At 38.9% G+C, this 25,174-nt stretch overlaps 1 long non-coding RNA gene across 1 annotated transcript; it reads right to left on the reverse strand.

Annotated features, from left to right (window-relative positions):
• Positions 1-425: 425 nt before the first annotated feature.
• LOC106149186 lies at positions 426-4,670 on the reverse strand. The gene is made up of 4 exons (XR_001235182.1): positions 4,457-4,670; positions 3,616-3,796; positions 1,248-1,387; positions 426-932 (listed from the first exon to the last, which is right to left on the reverse strand). It is a non-coding gene; the product is annotated as an uncharacterized LOC106149186 (long non-coding RNA).
• Positions 4,671-25,174: the final 20,504 nt, after the last annotated feature.

Below are 25,174 nucleotides of genomic sequence, written 5' to 3' on the forward strand. Positions count from 1 at the left end.
ATGGTCCCACTGAAGAACGTGTGATCAGATGAACACGTAGCACAACACAGCCGAACACTGAGAATGCTTCCAGCCAGTAGTGTGATCCACCATGCACTTGTGAAAGTGGGAAGGTAAGGTATGGACATGATGTGTTTAGCTGGGAAGTAGACACAAGAATTACGTGGACCAGAAATGGATTCTTTCTTATCAAAAGGAAATGAACCACCATAGTGTACACTGTGTGGAGAGCTACCACCTCAGGGAATACTGATTTGACTTCAACTACATAGAGGGGCTTTTTGCTGAAGAATGTGCAGCTGAAGGTCAGTTTTGTCTGAGGTGTGCAGGGAGAAGGGACAAAGGCATATTGGTCAGTATTCTTCAGGGAAACAAAATCAAGAAAACATATTGAGATTATAAGAGATTTATTATGGAAACTGCCTTACAAAATTATGAAGTCCAAGAAGCCTTCAAATATGCCCTGTTCAAACTTCAAGATGAAGAAAGCCAGTAGTATAATGCAGAATTCATTCTGAGTCAAAAAACCTGAGAATCAGGGCTACTTCAGTTCAAAACACGATCCAAGCTCCAAGAGCAAGAATGAGAAGATGAACATTGTATCTCAGAAGGAGACAGACAGACAGAATTTCACTCTCTTCCAGATGCTTCTGTCTTCCAGAACCTCCTTACAGACACATGCATAAATGTTTTATCAGCTACCTAGGAATCACTAAGCCAAATCAAACTGATACATAAAGTTAATCATCACACTTTTCAATAGTCTGTGAGCCTGATCTTCAAGTGCTTCTCAGAGAGACACTTTGCTTAGTATAATTGTGCATGCTTCTCATGGCTGGCATTAAAAGAGACAGAGTGACTTGGCAACCAGTGCTCATGGGAGGTGCAGAGCGTCAATGCAGCAAAAAAGGAGCATCCATGCTGGCTGGGTTCTGAGGGCGCAGGAACAGATTGGGACAGAACAGAGAAGTTGGTCTAGGTGTGGTCCATAGGTCAGCTTCTAAAAACGCTGCTTACTATTGGTGAAAACCCTGACAGCATTTCACTGGCCATGTGGCCTATTACTATATTCAGTATTTTGAAGTCAGACCCACCTGGGATTAAATGCTGTTTGGTTGCATTAGCTGCATGGTTTAGGGGCATTATTGAAATTTTATTTGTCTCAGTTTTCTTCTTATCTATACAAATTTACCTCACTGGGTTGTTTTGGGAGTATGAGACAAAATAATTTTGCATCAAGTGCTTACCAGAATGCTTAGCATGGTACTTTGGAAGGAGTTCCTGGGTCTGGAATTCGGGGGCAGGTTCTGTACAGCATTGAGCCACCAAAATCCATCTGCGCATTTTACTTTCCTCCTGGCCTCCTTTGATTTCTTACAGACGAGGCCTAAAACAAATAAGGCATATTCAGATTTGTAAAATGATCAAAGGCCGCCCAATCAAACTTCTGACTAGTATTGTTACCGCACTGCTGTTTTCTATTTTCAGCTTAAGTGATCTTAGTGAAAGGAGGTTTATAAACCTGTTATACAACCATCTCCTCTTGATACCCATCTTTAATAATTAGAAGTTCTTCTTCGATGAACTGAATTCTCTTTCCTGTTACTTAGCTCAGCCACCCTGAAGCAACACAAAATAAATGTCTCTCTGCGTCTCACATGTGCTGCAACTGAACTAGGATCTTCTCCCCTAGTGTCAGGCACTGTGAGGAATTGACTTACAACAAAGAGGAAAAAAGGAAACCTTGGGGGATACTCTTATTACTAGAGCTGTTTAAATTGATTTATAGGGGACATTTAATGAGAGCAGAAATTGAAATTGCACTTGACTGAATTCAGGGCAGTGAATTTTTATTAAGCAGCCAGAAGGGGTGCAAGTTACTTTAAAGAATAAGGAAGCGATATAAACCCTGCCCTTAAGGAGCTTAAAATCTGATTAATTTAGCCACGCTAATGACAAGACCGGAAAGCCTAGGTGAGAAAAGAAAACAGCACAGATACCACCAAAAGAGATGACCTAGGGGCTGGGGATTTAGCTCAGCGGCATAGCTCCTGCCTGGCAAGCGCAAGGTCATGAGTTTGATTCCTGGTACTGGAAAAAAAAAACTGAAAAAAAGAGAAAAAAAGAAAGAGAAGCCCTCCTGCAAGTCTGCATGTGTTGAAGCTAAAAGGTAAATTTTTAAAATTAAAATGATTTATTATTTCATTATTGAAACACTTTATAGCCATTGTAAGGAAAGAAAAAATTGCACAAATGAGAAAAAATAGAAACCTATAACTCCATTACTCAGATACAGTCAAGGTTAATTTTGTAGTGTATATGCCATGGGAACCTTTTCCATAGATGTAATATGGATTTTTGTGGAATCACATTATCCATGTTGTCTAATAAAATGTCTTTCTTACTACATTTGTTGTGATTATTCTTTAAAATTTTTATGCATTTGCGGTGTGTTTAATTGCTAACTGGTACTTCATTAAAAGACTATCATTTTTTATTTGCCCAGTTGCACAGAGTTGAACATTTTGGTTGTTTCAGAATTTTGCAAGTATAAATAGCATTCTTATAGCTAAATCTATGCCTTCGACCCTTAAAATACATTTCTCAGTATAGAGACCAAGGGTGCTGGGTCAAAGTATGTGCATATTGTTAAGTTTTTTGATAAACAAGCTTTTGATAAATTCAGTGCCACACTGAATTTCATGAAGACTGTCTATTATAGGATAAAAGTGACAATTTAGGCATCATTTATAGATGCTGTGAATATTGTTATTTTTTAAACATATGCCAGTTTAACAGGTGGCATATCATATGTCATTGTTTTCACAAAATTTAGCTTATTGTTAGAAGTAGCCCTTAAAAAGTGATGTTTAGACACTTTGCTTCATGAAATGCATCTTTTTATACACAAATTAATAGTTTTTTCCACTCAACAAATATTTTTTAACATCTACTCTGCACCATACACTGAGGTTCTTACGGATATATTAATGAGGTAGAAGTCCCTACCCTTGTGGAGTTTATGTTCTACCATGTGTCTGTACTTTATGTTTTTACATGGAAGCAGTATTCATACTTTTATCCTATTGTGAAACTTTTTAGACCTTGGGGACTATATAGCAAAATCACGCCCTATATGAGAAACCAGAGGAGGCCCATGGACATGGAGAGAAAAAGATGTGTCCAGGTTTGTGGTAAGTTAGTGACACAGAGCAAAGTCAGGTGTGAGGGCAATATCTAGTCTGATAACTGAAAAAATGAAGTCCATTCCCATTCAGTGGCTTTCTTAAAAAAAAAAAAAATCAGCATTATACAAAGAACCCCTAATGTTTGCAGGATCTTTCTGACTCCAGGCATGGGTGGAGCCCTGTACCTGCCCCAGTTCCTCCAACTCCTCTTAAGATAATCCCAACTATCAGCCACTAAACCTATGGGCAAACCAAGGCCTTAAGGACAAAGCACAATTACAAGCTATCATTTTCAAATGCTTTTTTATATTTAGAAATCAAAGAGATCCAGTTAAAACAATGGCACATGCTTTGTCACCTGCTATACTGGCAAGTATTTAATAAAATAATGACACTTACATTGTAACCCGTAAATGACAGCACTTACACTCAGGTCCAGGTCTGTTGTTTCCAAAGCCCCTGCTGCACTGCTCTCAGCTCCAGCCTGCTCTGGGCGTAGCAGTTGTTGTGTGAGGTGTGTAAGAGAAGGGAGGCATGAGGACAGGAGCAGCAAAGCAGTTACGAGGTGGAACACTGCAGACAGGTTCTGTCCTGCACAGCCAGCCAGCCTGAAGGAGATTCAAAGGAGCAGTGCGGGGGAGGGGGTGGCTTTTGGAGTGCCTGGCCTGCCCCTTCTTTTTGCTCATCCTCCTTTCACTTTTCACCGCCAGTGACCCAGCTTTGTCTCTAGCCTCCACCAAAACCCTCTTTCTGATTCTTCTGCTGCATTAAAGTGCAAATGACATGACCAGGAAGGGAAGAATTATTTAATTATTCACCCAACCTGTGACATTTCATTCTTAAAAAAGTCAGGATCTCAAACTAAAGGGATTAAGCTCTAATTGCAATTCCAGGCATCGGCTTTCATTTGTGATAAGGGACTTGTTCTTTTTTTGTTTCTCTATCTCCCCTCTTCCCTGCTTCCTCCCTCCTTTCTTCTCCTTCTGTTACCTTTGCTTTCTTCATATCCCTCCCCCTCCTCTCTTGCCATCCCCATCTTTTCCTCCCTCCTCCCCTCCCCTATCATCCCTCCCTTCTCTTCCCCACCCTCTCCCTCCCTGCTTGCAGTAGAGACTATAATGGAGAGCCAGTCATCATGCTCAGACCTACTTCTAGAACTCATCCTTTTGCCAAAATGTTAATGGTTCATAGACTCGCAGATCACATTCTGACAGGGATTCTCTCAGGAGAGTGGGATGGGTCTTGGGAAACAGCAACACCAGACTCACCTGCTCTTTTCTCAGGGATGAGTGAACCCCTCTGCCAGCCTCCTCTGCTCAGGTCTCTTCTCTTGCTATGTCCAGAGAACAGCAGCTCTTCAATTCTATTACCCACCTACTCTCTTTGACCTACTCACATGTCACCTCCAAAAGAGGAATCCAGAGCAGACAGGTTGTCAGTGATAGATAGGCAGAATGACCTGGCAGCTCCGTGTCACCTGAAGTCTGTGGTGGAATGGTCACACTGTGAGATGGAAAACTTACAAAGGTCTCTACTTACAGGAATGACGTGGCAGATAACACTGTGTTTGTCATCAAAGGGACAAAAGAAGGAAACACAGGGGATTCGAGAAATGCAGGCAGGTGGGAAGCATGCGTGTAGATTTGTTGGTTTTGGCACGGTCTTATGAAAAAGTAGCACTTGTTTAGTCCTAGATCTAACTGGTTTTATTTTATTCATGGTGTAGTAAGATTTTTGAAACCTCCCGAACTAAGGCTGATGAATATTTTAGTGCATTTTCATTACTATCTAGAAGAATTTATTTGTTTAACTGCCTGTAGTATTCCCCTCAAGTAATGTGTAAGAGGTGAGACAAACTCAAACAATTCAGCCAAACACTAAGAGAAAATCCAGAAGTGAACTGATGCAAAGGATATTTAAGCAGCAGTGTAAGTTTGTACAAAACCAAGGACAAATGACGCAAGCTGAAATGTAACTCGCAAGCAATGAGGCAGTAAGGAGCTAAATGATGTAAAAGTGCTGAAAAGCACATTTTTTCCTAGGAAGGCAGCAGTTTACTCTGAGGCAGCTTTTGCTTATGATGTTCAACTGTGTTGTTTTCTGGGAGGACTGTTGTCTTTATTTTCAAAGATCATCACTTTAAGAAGTTCTGAAAAATGCTCCGTTCATTCTCAGATGAACAGTGTTCCAAGGAATAATTATGGTAGAATTTATTCTGTTTCAAAACCATGAAGCAGTCATCCACTTCTCTTACAGTGCTGGGCACCCTATTTAGTATAGCTCAGAAGCCAGGGAAAAGTAGAGACAGTATCTGGACTGCTTGAGACCAGGATGGTTAGCAAAACCTATCGAGAACAAGGACCAGAGGAAGAGGTAATAAGAGATGAGCCCATCACATTAACTGCTATGAAGCTGGTGGTGGGATCCCTAGGACAGTAGATAGACTGAGGCTGGCTCTTAATGATCAAGTATCTAATAAAAGCCATGGCCTTGAGATACAAAGAAGAAGATGGAGGAGGAGGAGGAAGAAAAGAAGATGGCGACGGGTAAGACCAATAATCACAATGAACACAAGGCCACTCAGCACCATGCAGTGATAAGCACAAGAATGTGGGACAGGCCAGCAACCAGGAGAAAATGGTCTCAACACCAATATTCAGCAGCTTAGGGCCAAAACTCTATAGAACCAAAAAAATTACACACTTGAAAAAATTGGCAAATTCTATGATAAAGAATTCTGCAGAAGAAGTCATTTTTACCACAGAAAGAAAAAAATTAAATAGTCTTAAAAATCCCAAGCATTGGCAAGGATGTGGCACATTTGGAATGCTTATGTGCAGCTGGTGAATGTGTTCATTGTTATACCTGCTTTGGAAAGCAATTTGTCATTATAGTTCAAATTTTTATAAATGCATACCATTTGATCCAGTAATTTCATTTCTAAGTATATAATCTGGAAAATTATTTGCAAATGTAACAAATAGATATCTGTCAGAATACTCCCGAAGCATCATGCTTAGTAGCAAAGATAAAGGGTGGATCTCAGCAGAAGAAGGAAAAATTAAATTGCAGAATATTCTTGCAATAGAATATTAAACAGAGTAGTGAAAATTAATGAATAATGGTTGTATTACTCAGCTTTTCTATCACTGGGGTACAATATTCCATATTCACAACTTTTAGTTCTAATTGGCTTGAGGTTTCAAAATATTAAGTTCCTGGTTGGCTGGCTTTAAGGCAGATATACCATGGTTGAACAAAGTTGCTTAATTTATGGGAGGGAGTAAGCAAAACAGGGGAACACCAAAGGATCCAGGACCAGATATACCACCTACCCAAAGTAATGCATCCATGACCCACTCAGACACACCCAGAAGTATAATGTACTAATCCCCTAGTTGGCTACCAAGCCAAACAAGTTAACAGAGCTTAACCATAGCAATAGTTACATGCAACCACCTACACAAATCTTAGAAACATAATACTAAGCGAAATAAAGCATGTTGTTAAAGGTTTGAAACTGAATAGTACTGTTTTATAAAACCTCAAAATTTAACAATGTGTGTACATGTAAAATAATGTTTAGAAAATACAACACTATCCTGAAACATTTGTTTTAGTATAGGCATAAAAGAGATATAACAGTAATTTGAAAACCTAATATGGAACATATGTATTTGTCAGCAAGTCTTTCCACCCTCTGAGCAACTATTTGCTCATAACACAACTTAGCATAGCATAACATAGCTCAACAACATAAGGCAGATATGTTGCTAAACTCATTTAAAAAAATATCATTTATTTGTGAGTCATTACCATGCCATAGAAAATGACTATTCTAGTACCATCATCACAGGAGATAATAAACACTAGAAACAAGACAAATTTTGCTGCTGGATGTTGAGATGAAGTGTGCTAAACACTTTCAAGAATGGTTATCAAATTGAACTATACCTGACTATATATGAAGTAATGATAGGTGTGAGTGAATTAACTGGGTGGAAAACCCCAAATTTTCTTGTGACAGTCTATGAGTTCTCAATATGTTGTCTACAGGTTCCAAGTTAAAGATTTCCACTCCACATTAATGTAAAGACACTAACTTGGGTGAATGGAAACCAACCTACTCAGAACTTTTGTCCCAAGGTGTAGAGAACTTTTCTAAACCAGCTAGTTCTGGAGTTTCGTAGCCAGTATTCAAATGGAGAATATTTCTTCTTGTTGTGTTGTCACATAATTCATAATTATATAAGCAAAGAGGAGTATTTGATATAATATAACTCACAGGTACAGGAAAGAAATTCTCAGTATCCCTATTTTTTTCTAATCAAAATTTTTTTCTAATAAATGGTTCTCCGTGTTTTGAAATCCTTGAGTTGTTCTGATAGGTATTGAAATTTTTAAACATATTCTATTAAGAATCATGATTTAGACTCCTAGTAGATAGTTTTGCGAGCATACTAACTTCTCTATAAATATTACCATGTAATTCCAACTAAGTAGGGAAAGCGACTAGCTCTGTGATTTTCTCCACAGAGATTTAGAATCATTCAGGTTTTATTTTGTTCTAAGTTTAAGTTTTGCTAGTTTTTCAAAGGTGCATAATCTAAATTTAATTCCCACACAAATCTAAGGGAATCGTGTTTCACTGGCCAGAGAAATGGACAGGTTATTTAAAGTATGGTACAGTTAATGGGTGCCAACCATGTACCTTTGTATATAAGAAAGTGTCCTCTTCACAGTGAGGCAATGTGGTCTCATGAATATAATAAAAGTTCTATGTAGAGAGGATTTGAATACCAGCTAGTCTGCTAGAAATGTACAGACAACAAAGATCTCAGACAAGGAACCTAAAGAAAAAGAGGAAATGGTTACTACCTTGTAACAAAGAATCAAAAAAATTTCAATAATGTTGAGATTAAGCTGTCCTGGAACCCTAAAAATCGTTCTTCCTATAACAGCGTAGATGACTGCATAATAGAAAGTCACATCCTTGGGACCATGCTGTGAAAGTAAGCTATCCTGGAGGACAAGGCAAAAGATAGTGAGGCATGTTGATTCTAAGTACCTTGAACCTGGGTGTGATTTCTAGCTCTGTCTAATTAACATTGAAATGTTTATTTCAGTTCTTTCTGACTGAATCTATGATCTGTATTTGCCAGGGTTTTTAAATGTTGGTTTAAGACAATGTTTATAAAATTTAGCTTATGACCAGCTGAATACTGAAATATATCAGTACTGCTATACTTAAGGGCGGAGAGGGCCCATTTAACAGGATACATTTTACATATTTACACCCCTCAAAAAATAGGGTTTCTTTGAGACTTTGTATTTTGCAGGAGTAATATCTATTTTATTGTACCACTTTTTAAATTTTCTGTATCTTTTACTCCCCTTTACCAAGTTAGCCTAGGTCATATTTTCTTTTTTAAACATAACTGAAATCAGCTTGAAGAAATCAGTCTGCACGCATTGCTCAGATTTCATAGTTCTAATCAACTGTTTGTCATTTTTGTATCTATTTTATGATCTCAAAAGTCTGATCAAGAATGACGCCTCCCAGGGTTTGTCAGCTTTCCTTTCACTTCCCTGACAGGTATCTTTGGAAGTGAGTCAACATGTCATTGTTCTAGACTCTCATTTATCCCATTTTTCCTTCAAAGGTAAAGTCCTAAAGTTTGTCTTGTATTAACCATGCTAGATATCAACAATAATAATCATTATTCTGACCATTAGCTCTGTTCTCCTTTAGGCAAAAATAACTTCCTTCTGGATTAATCTTTTGGGTAATAAATGAGTAAAAAAAATTGTGGAGAAAATAAACATATATATCCTCAAAACTCTGGGGAAAAAGACAGTGGGAAGAGATCTCTCTCTTCTCACCAGGGGCAGAGTGAAGCTACTTATTGCTAACATAAATCCTTTGAACCAGCTCTTGTTTTACATAATTCATAGGCTTGCTCTTTAGCAACAGATTTGTGGCCATGTACAAAGGTCATAGCTAGAAGAGTACAAAATGTGTAAATCTGAGGGCGAAGATTCTTTTTCCCATTACTTATTTATCAAACAGGTTGATATCAGATGCAAAGCTTAGGTGCTGTTTTGCCTTTCTCCCTTCAGTGTCAATAATCATCTCTGTGTCCTACCTTGTTAACCTTTCCTGTTTATTTCTATTTCCCTGTGACTTCTTATTATAGTTTCCAGTTAATCACAAATATATTAAAAATTTTCTTTTTAATCTAGAAGTCTTCATTGCTTTTCATACCTAGGAGAACAGTTGTGCTGCCGCTAAAGAGAGTGTCCAATTACACTCTCAGTGGGGAAAACCAAGACATCAGCAGTTGACTCTGCCTTTGTCTAAGGTATCCAATGGGAAAGCAAATTAGGTGTCTAAAAATAAAAACTAAATTTAAGATTAATAAAATGGAGCTTTGACTTTTCTCAGCACTGATTCGTTTGTACTTAATGACACAGACTGACTGGATAGCTCATTGTTGTAAACTCTCTTGAAATGCATTTGAAAAATGACTGATCCATTCTTTCACACAGGATGGGTAAAATGGGTGCAAGACAACAAGGAAATAAGTGCAGCTATCTATTAATTTGTCTGGAATATCAGTTTGCAAATAGAAGGTCAGAAAAAGGCGAGTTAGCCAGTGTAGGGCATGTCAATATATAAACTCAATCATATTATTTTGCTCACGGAATTGGAGTCCCAGATCAAATCCGTGAAACATCAGAAAAATAACACCAAAGGTTTCTTTCCAAAAATTCAATCCATTTTGTTTTCATTAGAAAAAACATATCTGTTTCAGTGATACAATTTATAGAACCCTTCTCTCTCCTTAGATGTTTCATGTTTCCTCTTTGTGTTTACAGACACTCCCCCAAGCTTCAGGAGCACAAGTTATTAATACCGCATACCAGCTGAACGCTTCCTACCTTTCCCTTCTCTACCCACACCTGTTACTTCGGCACCCTCACTGTCTTCTCTGGAGCGCAACTACCTCCCATTGAATAGGAACTAATCTCTTAAGGGATAATAGCGCCACCTGAAGGCTTTCATAAAAATTGTTTTACCCACTGTCTGCGATCTGTTCTTCCCCTCAAATTACTTGTTCTTAATAGATCTTAGCACTTTTTCTAAAACCTTCCTTAGTCACGGTTGTCCTTCTCCTAACTCAGCATCAGTCATCCATATTAACGATAACAATAATAACCCAATTGTGTTTACAAAATATTCCATTTTGGAGAAGTTGTGAGTTGTTTAAATGGTTCCCCTTTTGTAATAACAACAACGACAATAATAATAGAAATTCATTGAGAGCTAGATCGTCTTCTTCATATATATTAAACTTATTTAAATGGAGCTCATTAATTGAGCAACTGCTATGGTTCATGTAATACTCTCCCAAAATTGCATGTGAGGGTTGTTATTCTATTTGAATTTAGTGCAAAATTTAGGGAAGAAACTAAAGATAGGAAAGATAGTTAACAAAGGAAAACTAAATTATATGTTGTCACACAAAAAAAGAAAGAAAAATTACAAAAAGAGAGGGAGAGAGAGGAATAGCTACTGTAGTGACAGAACTTGAAAGAAAATTGTCTTCTGTCTTCCAGTCTTACAAATAAATCAGTTAATAGACTCTTTGTTCACAAGAATAAGTCAGATCTTCTACTTTTTTTTTGTTTCTCAGGCTCAGCCTCACAACAGTTCAGATCTACATTGACAAGTGTTTATAAATTTATCAGAAAATCAACATGTATATAGAATCAACACAGAAAACTAGCAAGAGCTCTGTTTCATGGAGAAATTACATACAAGAATAAGTCTTCCTGCGAATGACAGCACCCATAGATGCGTGTGTATCAGGCAACAGTCGCTTCTAGCCCACTCACATCAAAACATAATGTGAGGCCTTGGGAGTGTTTGCATGCCAGCTAAATTTCCTGTAAAACTCCTATAAAAGCCATGCGCCACCTCATCAAATTCTTCTGTGTGACATCAATAATTTTTTAAAAATTTAAATACTTTGTCAATGAAAACTATCCTAAGAGCTAAAATGTGATCATTTCATTGGAGCAAAAGTAAAATTTCTCAAGAAATTTCTCAACAAAACATGAGCATGATTTCATAACTATTTTTCAAGAGAGATACTCCACATAGGGAGGAGTAAAACGTGCTTCAGCCCTAACAACAAGCATCTTGCCTTGCCTGATCTCTGCTCACAAATGTCATCAATCACTAATGAGTGTTCAGTTTGGTCCATGGGGCGTTCTTCGTCTTATCTTGCAAATGATTGGTCTATTTATTTCCTATATTTGGTTTTCTTTTGGGGGCCTATTTTTCTCTAAAATCTGTTTCCCACGATGACAACAGTTGGCTGGTTTGGTTTCTCGCTGGTGACCTCTAGCCTTCTATTGCTATGGATTCTGCATAACATCTGGAGTCTTCTAAAGAAGACTCTAGAACAGCAGTTCTCTTTCATCTTAGTTAAACTTTTCCTATACATTTTACTTTTCATTAATCTATGCTGTACAATGAGATTTTTTTCTTTGATTTCTTTATGTAGTTTTAACTTAGTCAAAACTTGTACTTCAAAAAACAAAAAAAAGAAAGAGATGAGACAAATTCCAGTAATTCCTACTTATGTTATCCTTTCCCAAGAAAATGCACAGATAGAAGGGCTTAGACTCGTGATTTCAGCCCATGCCGCCGCAAGGAGCTTTACACCTGGAGCCCAACTCTGGGTGCCTTGAATGTCATTAAGCAACTCAGAGATCCTTCAGGCAACAAACCTAGATAATTATGTCTCCCTCATGAAGTAGGAGCCAACTCTTTTCCCCCACTTTCCCTGCAGCTTTTAACTTATTTATAATTTCAGAATTTTAAAAAATTTCAATAATAGTCTTGGCATTCTTGTATATAACCTTTACCCAGATTTGACAATCATGCATGTGCCTCCTCATTGTCCTTCTCCTTGGTGAATTTTCCACTTGTACTTGGAAAGAACATACATTCTGCACCTGGTGCACACCATGTTATAAATATGGCAGAGATAATGTATGAATATAGCATAATATATAAAATATGTTATCATTTTTGTTTGTTTGTTTCCGGTACCAAGAATCGAACTCATGACCTCCCGCTTGCCAGGCAGGTGCTGTGCCATTGAGCTAAATCCCCAGCCCCTAAATTATGTCATCATAATCAGTTTCCTCATTGCTGAAACAAAGTACCCAACATCCACAATTTAAAAGAGGACAGGTTTATCTCGTCTCACAGTGTCAGAGTTTCAGTGCATGTTTCGCAAGAGCAGACACAGAAACAGCACAGCAAAGGGACACAGCAGAGGAGAGCTGCTCATGTCATTGCAGCCATGAAGCAGAGAAAGAAGGGAGGACTTGGGGAGTGAGATACACCCTTCCAGCCCACTCGCAAGGACCTGTCTCCCTGAGCAGTCTCCATCTCCCAACAACAACTAAGGTATAGCACTCCCATGGTCCAGTCCTCTTCCAAAAGCATGCCTGTTTGCACATGAGGCCTTGGGTAGGGGGGAAGGTTCTCAATATAAACAACATCACATGTTAATTGGCTTGTAGTATAATTGAAGTTCTTTGCAGTGTTTCTAAATTCTATCTACCTTTTCTATCATTAGCTAAGAGAAGAGTATCACATTTTTCAGCTATATTTGTAGATTTGTCCACTGTTATCAGTCATAGTCTTTGATTCATGTACTTTGAAGCTCTGAATGAAGTACATATTATAATACTGTTATAACTTCATAATATGTCATTAAAAATATTCCTTCTTATCTGACCTGCATTTTACATTTATCCATTCTATAGCCTTGAATATTATAAAATATTTCTCCATTCTATTATCTATGCAATCTAAGGAGTATTTCTATCTATTATGAAGTGTTTGATAATGTATACTTTGATACTAATATAAGCATTCCAACATTTTATGGCTGATGTTCTTTTTCTATACACTTATTTAAATTGATCTTAATATTAAATCACTCTTCTTATAAGCAAAAGAATTGAGTTTTGCTTTATTTGATCCAATTTAATCCTGTTGCCTTTTTATCAGTTTTTGTTACATTTACATTTAACAGATTATTGGCTTGTTTATGTTTTAAATCATCCCCCTTTCTACTTGTTTATACTTCCCCCATATGTTCTATTTCTCCTTGTTTTTTTCTTCTTTGGCATGATGCATACATTTTTATTATTCCATTTACTCTCCTCTAATGGCATTTGCTACTACTTTTTTCTGTTAAAACATTATTTTAATGGTTTCTGTAGAAATTAAAATGTAAATAGTTTACCATGGCCTATCATTTACTATGTGAACTTTATAGAATAGCTCTCTCATTGTTGTGCAAACACGTTATAACATTGTCATGGGCTCTAGGCCTCCAGCTGGACTCATGGAAGACATTGCCATGGGCTCTAGGTCTTCAGCTGGACTCGTGCAGGACACTACCATGGGATCCAGGCCCTTAGCTGAATTCTTTGTTTCTACTGCATGGACAGGTCTCTTGCACTCTTCTGCATTTGACTTTTTGGGTGAACATTATAAAATAATTCTATAAATTATGTATTAAATCTATTCCCTTGCAAACCTCTACTACAATAGCTGTATAGGGAATTCTCATTGACTTTTTTCTTATTCCTTAAACATGAGATTCCACCCTTGGGTGTGTCTGATGTGAATTTGTCATTTTTCTTATGGTTACTTTCCTATATGGACATCATGTCTTTTTCTATGTTTCCTATATGGACAGCAGGTCTTTTTCTATGCAATTTTTCCTTTACATATAAAAGATGTTAAGCTTCTTAGTAGTTGGTATTAGCTGAACATTCAGAAGGAAAGGGGCTTCTCCTTTGTTCTGTCTCCTGCAGAGCTGGTCAGTGGTGCAGATGTGTGGACATCTGGTGGTGCTTGGCTCTACCCATTTGCCCAAAACGTGCAATCTGTCAGTGCCATTACAACTGTGTCATAGACTGGAGATCAATGTCACAAAGACCTCCAATCATGCACAAAACTTCAACTGTCTCAGCAACTTGCCCTCTTCTGCGTGCCTGTCTTTCTATCCTTTCTACCCTACAAGTTTATTTTTCTTGCATTTTTCAATGTAGATACTATACACTCAAAATTACCCGTCTGTAGCAGCATCTGGTCTCTCTGGGTACCAGATCACTGCTGCTAGGCCTGTATCTCCTATGCCTTCCCAGTGCAGAGACTTGATTTACATGGAGCTCCTGCTCATTAGCCAATGGTTGCCTGCTCACCACACGGTTGCTTTCCCTTTATTTCATGACTGTGGACCAGTTTAGCCAAGAACATAAAAAACAAACAGACAAAAAACCTTCTCTTCGATCCAGCAGCTTCAACCACACTTTCTAGAATGTGTGACTTCAGCCTTCAAGTGGTATTTCACTTCCGTATTTTTTCTTGTCTACCCTCATCTAGTCCCAGGTTCCTTTTAAAATTATTTTACATCTTCTAGTCTTCCATCACAGCTTAGTCCTTTATATTTATCTTCTTCTGCTTAAATCACTTGTGATTTTGGTCTCTTTAATAGACACAAACTAATACACTTGCTCTCAATTTCATTAATCTTTTTCACTGGCGTTCAATTTCCTCTTAAATACTGTACATATAATACAATTTCCATTTCATGTGTGATATTCTAAAATGATTAAATGTTGATTATCATAGTTTTTATTCCATAGTTGAGATTTCCTTTCAGTTTGCTTCTTGTGCCTATCTTTTCTTTTAATTTTTTATTCTCAAAACTCTGTGTATGCATAGAAATGCTGTTAAATGCTAAATACTGCTGCTGCTGCATATTTTAGCTTTTGTACTTTGTTTTTTTTTTCTTTAAAGAATGCCATCTTTTGTCCTGGATGCTTCATCTTGAGATTTAGTGGGGGACTTTGATGTGAGGTACCTAAGGATAACACAGCCTTACTTTTCAGACACAGCATTTTGGGGATCTCAAACTTCACTCTGGCTACTAAGAAGCATGTATTTCCCAGCATTTCCTGCATTATATACTTCTATTTTCTGTTTATGGCATCTACCTATTAGTTGTTTCCTTTTATATTTCATCATTCTACAGCATACACAATTGAGTGTTTGGTCATAAGCTCAAGGGATTCTGTGAAGTCTCCTGGGGTTGCTATTCTATACAATTCTTTCTCCCAGAACCTGCTTTGAACAGCAAGCTCCATGGCCTCTTACCAACCTATTTCTTCCACTCTGAGAAACATCATCTCAATTGCTTAGGAATGGAAAAAGCTTTTAGAAAAAAAAAGCTCAAGTCAAAGCTAAGAATACATTATAGATTTTCATTCTGTCAAAGGTCACAACCATGCTCTGTTTGAAAAAAAATTGTTTCATATACAACTTTATAGAATGTTTTTAAAATAATAAGTCTTATGCTTATTGTTTTAAATGTCAGAATATAAGTTATTTTCTTTGTAAAGAATTTGTATGTTTGCTTCAGATTTCTTGTTACTAAATAAAATTTACTTGTTACAAAATTTATAAAAATAAATAAAAAGCATGAAAGAGAATATTGTTAAAATTCCAACATTCAAGGTCATTACTGCTGGCATTATTTCTATATTTTCCGCATACATACATGTATGTATAAGTAAAGTTAGACCAATATGGCATTATACAATATCAACTATTTTCATATACTTTTTCTATTCCTACTTTATTATGAACAGTTTTCCATGACATAAAATAATTTTCTAACACCGAAGACAGTATAGTTTTTGACTAGTAAATCTTTCCTGAAATATAAACACTTCCCATATAATTATAAATGGCTTAATATTTGAAAAAACTCTAACATTTTTCTTCACATTTTAAAAGACATAATATCAATCTATAATTTACACAATCCTGTTTTATTTTTTCTTCTGGTTAGTGTTACTGTTTCCTATAAGCCTTGTATTCTAATGCTATTTCAAAAATTCAGTTAAAACCATTGCAAAGGAGTCATTTCTGATGCCAGGTTGGCAAAACTGCAGAGGTTTATGGTATACAGTTCAATGCATCAAACAGCCTGGTTTAGGTTCATTGCCAAAGTTACCATGTTATCTTCTAAAATCATAAAAATCCTGCAATGTAATTGAGGCTTTAAGGAGAGGAAGCTATCATCAATCCAGAAGTAATAAAAGGTTAATCTGTTTCATGGCTGTCTGCTTTAAAAATCCTTAACAAGAAATAGAAAAATATTATTTCTCTCCCTTTCTTCTTCTTCTTTCTTGTACATATATATGTACACATACCATTAGTTGCTAAAATCCCAGCAGATGGGTTTTTACTTAAATCTACACTCTTTCAGTGTTTATGGCAAAGTGTAAATGAAGGAGTTCTGATGCATCACAGTGCAGAAGCCACCTCTGAACTAATTTCACAAGCAAGACCACAGCTGCTGCTCACCCACCTTTGAATTGACTCAATATATCCTGTCTATTTGGGTGGATGTTATTGACTTGCTTCATTTCTCTGTGCTAACAGGATCTTTTTGGAGTTAAAAAGGGTACTGGAGATAGAAGGAAAGAAGCAAAAGGGGAAAATAATAGTTTGAAATTGTTGCACAGATCCAGAAAGTCGTTTCCCAGTGTTTCTGTTCTGATTAGATTATTTTGGTACAATGAATCTGTGTGCATTTTTTGCTTCCTAAGTACTCACCACAAACCAAAAAAATAAAAGAAATTCACTTTGTTCATAGGGACATACCCAATGCCTTCATTACTCCACCCCTTCACCCCAGCTGAAGTAATTTGACTTATTTAGACGCTTTCTACACATTTGATTTTTATTAATAGTTTTTTTGTTTCCAAATATAGTGTTTCATTTGAGAACTTCATATTTCATCATTTAAACTTTGCTTTGCATAAAGAAAATATTAAGTGAAATTAATACAAATGATACATTTGCAAGCGTATGGACTCAGTCCATGGACTCAGTTCATTGACTTAGTCAATTTTTTTCAATAAAGCTGAAATTTGTCAGAAGTTTCTCTCTGCTCAATCATAAATCAAGTTATGACATGCACAGGGCAATTAGATCCATGACATCATGCTAATTTTTATTTTGGGCTATGACTTAACCCATTATTTGAAAACATATTCTAGAGGATCTAATTAATTGTAGAAAAAGAGTTAAGGAATAGTGAATCATTTTACTTATGCTTTTTCTCCAACTTGTTATAATTTCTTTTGCATTTAATACCTATAAGTACACATATGTTTCAGTAACATTCAAATAGTGACACCTACATTCTAGCTACAGGGACCTGCCCTTAGGGATATACATGAGATTGATTATATGCTATCTTTTATAATTTTCAAAAGCCTATGTATTACCTAAGAAGTCTGCAAGTTTCCAGAAAAGTAGGGAATTTCTGATCACATTTATTCTGGCAAATTAGTTTCATTTAAAAATTTCCCCTCTACCCATACAGTGTGGAACACTTAGAAATCATCTGTCATTTCAACTACATTCTTCTTTTTCTGTCTCTAAATATTGAAGGTCCTTTGAAGTCACTTTCCCACATCTTTAACAGCACTTACTCCCTTGATGAGCTTATTTATTACATATTTTTACACATCATCCATGTATTATTAGGAAATGTATTAGTTTTGTATGCTGCTGTAACAAATTGCCCCAAACTTGGTGGCTTAAAACAACAGAAATTTATTCTTTCACAGTTCTAAACACCAAAAGCCCAGTTTCCGCATTATTAGGCTGATAGGAAGGTAATGACACTCCATGCAGAAGTCCCAGGAGAAAACCTGTTTTCTTTTTTTCCTTCTAGGGTTGGTGATTTTCCTTGTCTTGTACCGCATCACTTCAATCTCTGTCTTTGTTGGTCACATTGCTTTCCCATTTCTTTTTTTTTTTTTTCCCGGTACCGGGAATCGAACTCACGACCTTGCACTTGCCAGGCAGGCGCTGTGCCGATGAGCTAAATCCCCAGCCCTGCTTTCCCATTTCTAAGAGAAATCTCTTCTGCTTCTCTCATAAGGATGCTTGTACTGGCATTTAGTGTTGTTGGACAGCTCAGGGGGCCCAAAGGAGATTTTCACAGGTGAGGTCCCAAGGTTAAGGAAAACGTGTGCAAGACATCAGCAACAACAGCAGGCAGCATAGAGAAGAGCAGACAGCCAGAGAGACAGCTGCTGTGTCTTTATTGTATAATTCTTGCACAGCTTGTTACCTCATGTTTACATTCTCACATAGTGCTGTAACTAGAGCATGCGTGTTTGCTTGCACTGTCATGGTTATATAACTGGATCCCACTGTGCGCCTGTGCTAGACAAGCAGGGTCACGTCCTAGGGTATCCTTAGATGCCCTTGAGCTTTGAAGCTATCTGAGTGCTTCCCCACTTCCCACCACGTCAAAGGTCAGGGGTGTATAAGTATCACACTCTATGTGTAACAGGGCACAAGTACCTGTAGTTAACAAATCAAGAACCTGTTGTTTTAATTTGAACAGTTTCATCCATAACCAACGTCAAAGCCTGGCTCTTAACATTCAAAGCCTGAGCTATATGTTGAGCAAGGTCTTTAACTTGGAGGGCTAATTTTATGGTCTTTGCCCCTGGTCAGATGTTATTCCTAATGGCATCCCATGCACACCAGTCAATATTTTTGGTCAGACACTAGTCCTATGGTCAACCATTGCAATGCCTTATCAAGGTGTCTGGTAAGTCATTTCCTGTTGAGAGGATGGTCTTATGTCCTGAACCCTGATATCCTACATGGTCAGCTTTTTGGCTACATTCCCATATGTCTTGCCAGAGGCCAGCACTCCAAAAGGAACAGTGCCCTATCTGTCACTCCTGAGCTGCCCAAGCCAGCAGCCAGAATGTCAGCCCCCTAAGATAGCTCAACTGTCTGTGCACACATGTAGGGGGCCTTCTTCATGCATTATAAGCAATGACACTTCCTGCAACTCTGCCCATTGGCTTAACCTGCCTGTTTCAGGTCCAAACCAGGTACTTCTGTACTGGGCTGGACAGCAACTGCTGTGCATTGCGGGGGTGGGTTGGCTAGACCCATTAGTATACTGAGCATCAGCTGGAGATCCTTCTTCCTCTTCCGCATTGTGTCTAGGGATCATGTCCTGTAGTCTGTCCTCCTGGACATGTTTCTGGCCACGTACATTACAGGTCCCCAAAACATTGCCAGTTTGGCTGCCAACAGGCTAGCTGAGAAGGAGGCCGCTGTTGGAGGTACATAGCCCAAAGTATGAGAGTTGCAGCCTGTGCCACTTCACTCTTGGGATCAGCTGTTCACATCTGTCCCGGCCCTCTATCTGTTCTGGGATTCCTCACAGGCATGCAGAGCAGAGTAATGCTGCTGTTTCTCAGTGCTGCTCTCAGTTCCCTTCCACAATTGTGATCGAGACCCAGCCGGGTGCCTTTGCTTCCCCTGTTTTTGCCATAGGCCTCAGAAAAATCCATCATCATCCACATTGATGGGTAGGATAAATGGCAGGTTAGCTCTCTTTGAGTCCTGAAAAGCAGCTTCTGCTGCATCTGTCCAGCCCTATGTTGTGCCCCTTTGGTTATAAAGGGCACAACAGGGTATCTGGGTGCAGTACATCTGCCAAAAACCTAGCAAGCCCACATACACCTGTAATGGACACTTTGCTGTGGGTCTGGTCTTACCCAAGAATTTGACAGATGAGCCAGTTCTCTGGACCTTGTCTTTATCCATGGCCCACCCCCATGACAGCAACACTTCCTTCAGACTGCGCATGGTGACTTTCAAATCTGCAAGGCAATCATAGGTTGACATAATATCAATACAAAACAATGACTCAGAATGTGGCTTGGCCCAGGTGGGCAAGTTCTGGGCCACCAGACCATGACACAAAGTTGAGCTGTGCAAATAGCCTGTGGCAACATCTGGAAGGTCCTCCACCTGCCCTCCCAGGTGAAGGCAAATTGATCCTGACTGCTAACATCAGGGTGAGACTTTAGAGTCATTCACCATGATCCATCCAGCTTCTGTACCAGCCATATTATGGAGCTCTGTGCAGGGAGTATCACCCCTGCTTTTTCCTATTTCAAGACAGTCTGTTCCATCTTCTCATGGTCTCCTGGTAGCCGGTACTGCTTCACACAGATAACCCACATAGCTTGTGGGAGAATCAGTGGTGCATTGTGTGGATGGCCTCAGACTCATTTTTTTACGTGAATTCACCACTGGAATTCTCCCTGCATGGTCATGAGTGGAGTATCAGTCAGTGTGTCCACTCCCAGTATGTAGTCAGCAACTGGGGAAACATAAGTATACAGGTGTGGAGGCAAGCACTTGATATCCAGTCACCTCGACCCTCTGGACCATGATGTAGTGACCTCCATATCTTTCTGTATGCAAAGTAGGCCCTATAAAATGGTCTAGGTTGCCATATATTAGCATTGACTCAGCTCCAGTATCCACCAACGCTAGTACATGCTGCACTTTTTGGGGGGATCAGTAAATAGTCAACTCCACCTGTGGCCTCCAGTCTCCTGGGACCCCCAAGACCCAGGTTCCTCTGCCTGCCTCCTAACTGGGGTAAAAGAAAACCAGTGTTATTTCTTCCTGCTTCACCAGAGCTGCTTTGGTCTTCTGGCCCTGGTCCATTGGCTGGTATTGCTGTTCAGGGCGTAACTGCATCCAGAGTCAGCAACACATCCAAAGGCTGCCTGTCTAACTTACCTGCAGCTAGGCCAGCAGCCAGTAAGTTCATTCAGATCTGGTTCTGACCAACCTTCAGGAGCCTCACAACCTGTCCTTGGGGTGATGGCCCTGCCCACTCAGAGCCCACCTTCTTTTTCTCCTTTGCCAGTACAGTTTTTACAGATCTCGCCTTACCTTGGCAATTTACTTCCACATCTCTCAGCCTGGCCAAGGCAGCCATAGCATCATGGATCAGGTGATCTGTAAAGAGGATAGAAGGGTTTCAATTGACCAGAATGTGCCAGCGGCCTGCGCACCAGGATTATGTGTTTCATGTGTGCCATCAGCAGTTCCTCATTTGGTACAGCAGTGCAAACATCATCTGCCGCATGCCCATTGCATGTAGCACAGTTATCAAGTCTAGATGGTGACTTGCTCTGGCAGATCACCCGCATTCTCCCAAACCAGGCAAGCTGCTGCCATCTACCAATTTATCACCGTCTGATTACCTGCTTCTGAGGCTGTCTTCTGCACATCCTGCAGAACCTCTCTCACGGAGGAGTTACTGGTTATGCTCACTATTTGAGACATCTCCTGTGAGTTTAACTGCTTATCAGCCCCAGCTGTAGCAGCTATGCTGGCACTGTTTCACCTACCTTCTGCTTTAATTGTTTGGCCAGCTCCCGCAGCTCCATTGCTGTATGGGTCATTCACATTGTGTGCTTGGTAGAGATAGGTGGCCCTTCCAGTCCTCTTCCCTGGGCTAGGGATTCCTCCACCTCCACTTTTCGACAAATAGATGCCTTAGCATGCAAAACTAGGGGATTTCCTGGGGATTTTCTCAGACATGAGGCCTTACTCTTCTGGAGACATTTCTGAAGGAGGCAGTGCTTCCCATGCCTCACAGCCTGAGCTCCACAGCAGCCAGTCATTGCTCAAGGTCGTCCTCTATCTGCTGAAGCTGGTCTGCTTGCCAGACAAGGCCATCCACCTCTTGATTTATGCAGCAAAAGAGAGTGAAAAACAGCCAAGCCACTGCCTCACCATTTCACCATTTTCTGTCTATTGCTTCCAAGGCTTGCAAGACATCCCTGGGCTCCAAACAGGCTGTTTCCCAATCCTCCAGGGCCTTTCAACTGCCAAGAAAGTGGCCACATAGCCATGGTAAGGCCAGGGTCACTTATCAGCCATTCCCTGCGGCTCTCCATTGCCTTCAGGTGCTGTTTCCACAGCCTCCATGGGACCACTCACCTCAGTGTCCTCCTGACTGCATCAGTTGTCAACCTACCCAGAGGCCCAAGGGAGATTTTCATAGGAGAGGTCCCAAGGATAAGGCACACACCTGTGCAAGACATCAGCAACACAGCAGGCAGTATGGAGCAGAGCAAAGAGACAGAGTGAGAGCCACCTGTGTTTTTATTGTATAATTCTTCTATGGGTTATTATCACATATTTACATTCTTACATAGTGCTGTAACCAGCACATGCATGTTTACCTGTGCTAAGTCATGGTTACATAATTGCATTCCACTGTATGACTGTGCTAGATAAGCAGGGTCATGTTCTTAGGTGTCCTTAGATGACCCTGAGCTTTGAAGCAATCTGAGTGGTTCACCACAAGTATTCGCCCAGATAATTCAAAATAATCTCTCCATCTCAAGATCCTCAATTCAATCATATCTGCAGCAACCTTCTTTCTAAGAAGATAACTAATTCAAAGATGAAGACTTGATATATTAGAGTGATGGTGGTGGGAAGAGTTTAGTGTACAAGAGTTGATAATTCAAAATTTCATATCTGTAACCCCATGTGTCAACACTCACATAAAATAAATCTGTGACCAATGATGTTGAACATTTTTTCATATATTTATTTACCATTTGTATTTCTTCATCTGAGAAGTGTGTGTTCATCACAGATGCCCATTTTTGGATTGGGTCTTTGACTTTAGGAACCTGACTTTTTTTAAATTCTTTATATGTTCTAGATAAAGCTCTTTTGTCTGAGAGAAAGTTGGCTAAATTTTTTCCAAATTAGTGGATTTTCCTTTCACTCTGTTGGTGATTTCTTTTGATGTGCAAAATTTTTTTAATGAGATCCCAGTTGGTGACTTTTTGAAGTAGCTCTCTTGCAGTTTGGTTTTTGTACATGAACTCTCTGCCTACCCCTATATCTTCAAGATTTCTACCTACTTTCTTTTCCAGTAGATTTAGTGTTTCTGTTTTAGTGTTGAGATTTTTGTTCCATTTTGACTTTAGTTTAGTGCACGGTGATAGACATGAGTCTAGTTTTAGTTTTCAGCAATGGAAAGTCAGTTTTTCCAGTGCCTCTTTAATAAATGGACATATTTTGCCCCTTTGTCAAAGATAAGGTGGCTAAATGTGTTTGTAGTTGTCTGCACCTTCTAATTGATTTCACTGATCCCCAGATCTGGTTTTATTTTTTGCAAGTACCATGCTAATTGTATCACAGTAGCTTTGTAGTGTAATTTCAAGTCAGGGATTTTGATACCTCCTGCCTTGCCTTTGTTGGCCAGGATTGCCTTTGCTACTCTAGGTCTCTTCTGGTTCCAAATGAATTTTAGAAATGTTTTCTCTAGATCTAGGAGAGAAGAATAAAGAAGGAAGGGGAAAAAGTATATGTACATATGCACAAGATAGCTAAGATAATTGTACAATTTCTATTAGTTCACTAAAAGGAACAGTTAGTGCTTACATTGTTTGATTAATTTTGTATGCCTGTATCTGGTAATCTGAGCAAATACTTTGAAGATAACAATACATAATGTAATAACCATTGTTAATATCCTATCATCTTGTTTTGAAATTCTGTATCATTTTTATTTTTTTTTCTCTCTTAAAAAATAAAACTGTGACTTATCAGGTATCTCCTGACATAAGGCTACCCTCTTTCCACCATTCCCTCCATCTTTACATCACTCCCCAGTGCCTGGCATGCTGGCTTCTCTGCTATTCTGATCTCAGATTCTTAAAACCTCCTTTTGTCACCTTACTCAGGTCTCTGCTCAAATGTCACTTCCACTAACAAGATGTCTCTGATCACCTGCTTTATCTCCCAATTCCTCTCCCCTTCCCTCTTCTTCCTTCTCATCTCTTCTCCTCCTTCACTCCCTCTCCTTTCCTGCTATCATTCTCCCATGCACAGGTGTCTCCTCCTTATGCAAAATAACTTTCATCTCTAAGAGGAAGCTGATCAATTTACAGTAAACATTCATGATACATGAATTTATACAAAAAGACCCGTGGCTATGACCAGAATCATAGAATACAGTTATTAGTGAATTAATAATTGAATTGCCATAAACTATTTCATGACTTTAGAAAATAAAATGCACATAATAAAACAAGCCACAAGCAATCATTATAAGGAATAATGTCCAATTTCTTCTAATTTCCTTTAAATATTTCTGCTTTGACAGAGTTAGCCCTAGACAAAACTGAAGCATTGAAGTAAACATTCCTTTAGGTACCTAATTTTGTGTTTTCCTGAGTTATTTCTTCATGCACTTTTCCTTACACCAAACCTCTCGCTCAGAAACTTTCCAAATGAAATTTCCCTTTCTTAAGAAAACAAGGAATTCAGAACAAAACAGCAAGACCAGCTGCACAGTTTGTGGGGCCCAGCAGAAAAAAACAATGCAAGTTCATTGCTGAAAATATTACAAAGATAGTGACAGTGGAGTAGTAAACCCTTCAGAACCGGGTCCCTGTGCGACTGTGCAGGTCCCACACACATCAAGTCAGACTTAGATGAGAGGTCATTCCAAGAAGGCGTCTTCAGTGTTAGTTTTTGGGGGTTTTTTTCCCTTCTTTTTCTTGTTTTTTTAGTTTTTGACTTTGAAACAATTGAAGATATGTGAGAACTTGTAAAATAGAAAAAAAGATCTCCTGCAATCTTCAATCCCTATTTTTAATAAGATTCTTTCAGAGTCACAAGCAAGGGGAACACTTTTCTTGCTGTTGAATTAAGGTACTATGACACCTAGTGAACTGATTCTAGTTCTGACAACATGTCAGGCTCGAGGCTCTTCTGGGACAATACATAGCAATGCCCCTTCTTTGTGCAGCTAGAACATCCTGATCTCACCTTATCAGGGAATATATCAGAAAGCACCGAAATTGCCTGTTTGCTTCTCTTTCATGGCAGGTAGACCAGCTATATGAGAAGAGGTAGCATATCTACTTTACTCTAAGAAAATTCCAAGACCCTGGCAAGTGCCTGGCACACAGCTAAGACTCAATAATCCTGCGCAGCT

This window comes from Chinchilla lanigera, unplaced genomic scaffold, assembly GCF_000276665.1.
Source record: "Chinchilla lanigera isolate Chin_1 unplaced genomic scaffold, ChiLan1.0 scaffold00038, whole genome shotgun sequence".
NCBI classification, from domain to species: domain Eukaryota; kingdom Metazoa; phylum Chordata; class Mammalia; order Rodentia; family Chinchillidae; genus Chinchilla; species Chinchilla lanigera.